This window comes from Protopterus annectens, chromosome 16.part0 (genome assembly GCF_019279795.1).
Source record: "Protopterus annectens isolate FY-2018-M chromosome 16.part0, PAN1.0, whole genome shotgun sequence".
Lineage (NCBI taxonomy): Eukaryota > Metazoa > Chordata > Ceratodontiformes > Protopteridae > Protopterus > Protopterus annectens.
The window spans coordinates 355,349,599-355,355,598 of NC_056750.1; positions in this window are offsets into that span (position 1 = coordinate 355,349,599).

Here is a 6,000-nt window from a genome sequence, read left to right on the forward strand (position 1 = left end):
TTAACAATGGAATCACATATGCCCATCAAAGTCCCCTTCTCAGTGTGTTACATGTATCTTATGCTGTAATTGTAACTATATGCATATTATGCTGTAATTGTAACTATATGTATCTTATATTATGCTGTAATTGTAACTATATGCATCTTGTGTATCAATTGTAACCATATGTAGCTTATGCTGTTAATTGTAACTATATGTAGCTTATGCTGTAATTGTAACTAATTGTAACTATATGTAGCTTATGTTGTAGTTGTAACTACAGTATATGTAGCATGTAGCTTATCCTGGAATTGTAACTAAATGTATCTTGTGCTGTAATTGTAATTATATGTATCTTTTGCTGTAATTGTAACAGTTTAAAAATGTGTGTTCTATCTGACAGTGCTACAGAAATACTATGATTACTGTATATCTAAATGTAATTGTTTAAAACATATCTTCTGTCTAACAATGATGACATTATGTTGTCAGTGCTGTATGTTATTTTTGGTCTGACTGGAAATTTCAAGCACCCAATGCATTAGGGCATTACCCAATGGGAAAAAAATAAATTAATAGATAGATAGCAGGATGGATAAATAGATGGATGGATACCTGGATGGATAGATGGCTGGGTACATAGATAGATAGATAGATGTATAATAAATAGATTGATAGATAGATAGATGGATGTATAATAGATAGATAGATCAATAGACAGATGGCTGTGTATTTTTCCAGGCCATTATGCTTCTGAAAATATTCTTTTTTTGAGGGAGCATTTAGCAAATCGAATGTCCTTTGTTTTTGTTGTTGTTTTACTGTTGTTTTATTGTTTATGTTGTTTTTTTATGACACACACAGGTAATTTTTCTCCTCCAACCATTTCTCTTTCATGTATTGGCTTTGTGTGTTCATTTTTAATTTATCCCTTCACTGCGATTTTTTTTTTCATATCTTCCTCTCCCGATTCATTTTTCCCTTATCATTTATTTTGTTTGGAAAAGTTATATGCATAGTCAAAAATTAAGCAATCGGTAGGTACTAGGTTATCAGCCCTGGGGCCTATACAAGCCCAGCCAAAAAGGTACCTTGGCTTTTGCCACCCAAGAAAATTATTGCTGATAGAGTAAAATCCCATGAGTGGAGGAGCTCCCTGGTCAGCCTCAGTAAGAAGCTGCGATCCCTGATAAAATCCTAAAAAGCTAGTTACGAAAACAAAATCACCCCTGATTCTAAAGACACCCACAAAGCATTCTATAGCTATGTCAAGAATCTCAATGGCAACACTCAGATCTGCTCTGAGTTACATAGACAGATAGTCTGTGAATGACCTGAGATGTACGTCCCTGGACTACAGTAATAACAAATATTCCCCTACAGAGAATATAAAGAGATGTGATATAAAATCTTTTATTAGACAAATGCAGGATTTATAATTACTCAAGCTTTCAGGCTAGCAGGAGCCTTTTGTTGGGAATTATTATGTTACTGATGCTCAATATTCTGCTTAAATATCCTCTTTTGCCTAGAAAGGAATTACATCATTTCTTATTTATTGGCTAAAAAAGGCACTTAAAAAATGTCAGTGCTGAATAAACAATGTAAAGCTTATATCTGTGTGAGACTGTGTGATAATGTGTGAGCCTGAAACTTTACAATGCCAGGTTATGGCCTGCCAAAGAAAGTACAAGTTTTGCATGTTACATTACATTAGTTGGTATTCATTTAGCAGAGAAGATGACAGCTCAAGAGACTGCTCTGACACTGTATTTTAATTCAAGAGTTGGGTAGGGAGATTAGTTAAATCCAGAGAAGAAAATTCAGAAGTTATAATTTGTAATTTGTTTGTCTGTCTTAAAAGGCAGTCTTTAGGGAGCTAAATGTTTTGGTTAACAGAAAATGTGTATTTGCAATGACACCCGGTTCACAGTGAAGTTATGTGCATTAAAAAGGCAGGAACTATTGACAGAGTAAAATGTTAATTTACAGTGTATGAATATTTTGCACAGTGAGTGCACTCTACAGGCTATAGTTTAGCCAATTGAATGGAAGAAAGAGAAAGAACAAGAACATGGGAACAAACGTGTTGACATGTCAGTCTAAAGTTCATACAGAACATAAGAGCAGCTGTATGAAGCACAGTTTAGTTATACTGCTAAAATTGTTTGAATATCAAGGCCTTACTGCCAGTTAAGTTTGTGGGTGCTGATTTTTCTGACTGTAATGTCACCTCATATAATGCTAATAAATTCCCTGTTCTCATGAATTATAATTATAATCAGAATCACATTTATTCATAGGTTCATAGGTTGGTACTAGGCTATCGGCCCTAAGGCCTATGCAAGCCTAGCCATAACAATTCCCTGGAATTTTTTTCCCACAATATTTACTTCTCTGGGCCCCTGTCTAGCAGGGCGACTGACATGATCTCCGGGGTGAATTTCCTATCTCCCATCCAATCGTCAAGGTTCCTTTTGAAGAGGGCCAATGAGGAGCTTTGCTTGGCATGTATGGGCAATCTATTCCAGAGTATGGGGAGTCTCTGGGTCAGGAACCTATCCCTCCAGCATGTTTTGTTCATTGTGATGATAAAGTTTAGATTCCTGGAGCATGTGGCTCTGAGGGATTGGGATTTCTTTAAGTGGAGCATGTCCAACAGCTCAGGGTTTGACATGGCCTTGTATGTTAAGCAGAGATCGCCTCTGAGTAGACGATATGCCACAGAGTAAAGCTGGAGTTTTTTTAGACGGTCAGCATATGGCATCTGCTTTAGGCCTGTGATTCTTTTAGTAAGGTATGTCTGTGGCCTTTCCGGCTGTTGCAGATGTCTTGTGAGGTACATACCAAATGGGGCATTATACTCTATAATGGGTCTAATGAGGGATGAGTACAGTGGGACAATGACCTCCTTTTTTCTGGATGAAAAGCCCTTAGTGATGAGGTGTGCCACATAGAAGGATTTCCTGACTGTTGTGGCGATGTGGTTATCGAAAGTGAGACAACTGTCCACTTGTGTCCCTAAGTCTCTCATCACACTGTCGATGTTTAGTGTCCTGCCACCTATGTGGTAGTTCATGGGTACATGTTTTTTTCCAAAGGGGATGACTATACATTTCTTGGCATTAAGCTTGAGTCCATGGCTCTGGCACCAGGCATCTGTTTCTGTAAGGCCCTTTTGTAGAATATCCACATCATTTGGGGATTCAATAATGGCTCCCAGTTTGCAGTCATCTGAAAACTTTGTTAGCCAGATTCCCTTAGTGTTGGCCTGTACTTCAGAGAAGTAGATGCCAAACAAGAGTGGTCCCAGGACTGAACCCTGAGGTACTCCACTTGTTACTTGTCTGGAGCTGGATTTGGAGTCGGCTACTTTTACAGTCTGGGTTCTGCCAGTAAGCCAGTTGGCAACCCATCGAGTGACGTAGGGATTTATGCCCAGCTTAGTAAGTTTATCTATGATTCCAGAGTGGGGGATGGTGTCGAAGGCCTTGGCGAGGTCCAGATAAGCTGTGTGGACCTCCTTACCCTCGTCCACAGCTCTGGAGACCGATTCAAAGAAGTCAATCAGATTCAGGAGACAAGATCGGCCCTTCACAAACCCAAACTGGGTGGGGTCCAGTGTCTGGAGGTTGCCAATGTCTTTGTTTATAAGTTCCATGATAATGCGTTCCATGCCCTTGGAGATCAGGCTTGTCAGACTGATGGGATGGTAGTTCCCGGGATCCAAGGTGGAGCCTCCCTTGTGGAGCAGGATAACTGTAGCTGTGCGCCACTCAGTGGGCACGAAGCCTGAGGTGAGGCTATGATTAAACATGACACTTAGGTGGGGTGCCAGTTCATTTTGTAGTTCATGTAGTACACAGCCTGGGATGTCATCTGGTCCCATGGATGCTGTATTCTTAGCTTGCCAAGTATGCACACATATAAGGAATTTGACTCTGGATTCAGTGACTCTCCAAGTATGACTTACATAAATGTCATACATACAACTATTAAGAACAAAACAAAAAAGTAAATATGCATATACATATAAGGTGCAAAGTGCAACTCAGTTCAAGAAATACTGAAATAAACAAGTATTAACAATATGTAAATGATATTGCAGGATCCTCGGAGGCTAGGGAAAAAGAATGCCCCAGTCTAATAAGCTGAGTTAACTGCTTATGAACTTGATGGCCTGTGGAAAAAAGCTGTTCTAATATCTGCTTGTTTTGCAGTGTATTTATCTATAATGCCTGGCTGATGGTAATAGTTCAAAAAGACGGTGGCCAGGATATAATGATCAGTGATGGTTTTCCCTGCCCTTATCATGACTCTGGAATAGTACAGATCCTGTAATGAGGGCAAAGTAGCAGCAATAATATTTTCAGCAGACCTGGCTATTCTATGTAACCTACTTTTGTCAAGATTAGACAGAAATCCAAACCACACTGTTATGGATGAGCTGAGAACAGACTCAATGACTGCTGTATAGAACTGAATCAACAGTTTCTGTGGGAGATGAAACTTCCTTAGTTATTGCAGAAAGTACATTTGCTGTTCCGCCTTTTTTATGATGGACCCTACACTGGTCTCCCACTTCAAGTCCTAGGAGATTATAGATCCCAAAAACTTGAAGGATTCCACAAATGACAAAGCAGTATTAAATATAAAGAGGGGAGATAATATTGTAGAACCACTCCTAAAGTCCACTGTCATCTCCACAGTTTTAAGAATGTTCAGTTCCAGATTATTCTGACTACACCAAAGGGCCAGCTGCTGAACCTGCCATCTGTATGCAGACTCATCACCATTCCTGATGAGCCTGATGATAGTTGTATCATCTGTGTATTTAATAAGTTTGACAGAGGGGTCCTTAGAGGTGCAGTCATTAGTGTAGAGGGGGAATAGCAGTGGGAAGACACAGGTGCCCAAATGCATACTCCACTGATCTTACAGTTAGCGTTAGCTTTCTGTGATAGTTAGCAGTTTGAATTCAGGGTAAATACATCATAAAATCATAAATTAAAATAAGAAATGTATTGCTCTTCATACACCTTATCTGTGTCCACTGTTAGTTGCTGAGAAGGAAAGGTTCTTAAGTGCAATAGTGTTTCATAAAACCAATATCCAGGCTCAAACCACTGACTGTCAGAGTGAATAAATGAAGTTAAAATTTAGTTGTTCAATCTGGTAGTCATTGACGTGAACTGGATATTGTTTTTTGCGAGACACTACAGCACTTAAGAACCCTAAACTTCTCTTTCTGTCTTAATCATCTGAGCCTTTCCTTTCTATGTCATCCTCAATGCCTTTTTCCTCTTTCATTTTAAGTTAATTCCATCACTTAATAATATTAGCAATTATTTTCAATATTTTGTGTCACATGTTTAAGAGCTGTTACAGTATATAAGAGCATTACCCAAGGACTGGTAGTCTTATTATATTAAAAAGTGGAGAAAACAGTTTCCTCACTTTGAGAGTTTTAACAGCGTAGCTTATTAAACTGAGTCAGTGGTGACATTTTTGTTAAAATCTGGAAATCATGTTAACAATTAATAGCTATATTTGCATGCAGATGCCCCAGCAATAAAATACTGAAACTTAAGAAACTCAGTGTTATTGATCTGTCAGAAGTTTCCTGTACAAATCCTGTACAAATCATTACAACAAAGACAGCATTTTGCTGCTTTTCGCACTTCTCATTTTAATTATCCACCAGGTAGAGTCTAATGATTTAAAGCCTTGGGCCAGCTCACTGGCATGACACAAATGAAACTCGGGCCATTTTGTTTTGACATATCAGGATGATGTGCACTTATACCAGCACGTTATTATGTTTCCTGGCTAGCAATTATCTTAAAGCACATGCGCTGAAAATTTAATTTAATAAATATAAATGAAAAACAGATAAAATGATATGCATGTGACAATAGGCAGTACTGGGCATGTGTGTGAATATGGATAACAAACAAGTCACTGCTCTGCAGAATTCCGTGCACTAAGTTATATAACAGACGAATTCATATTTTGACA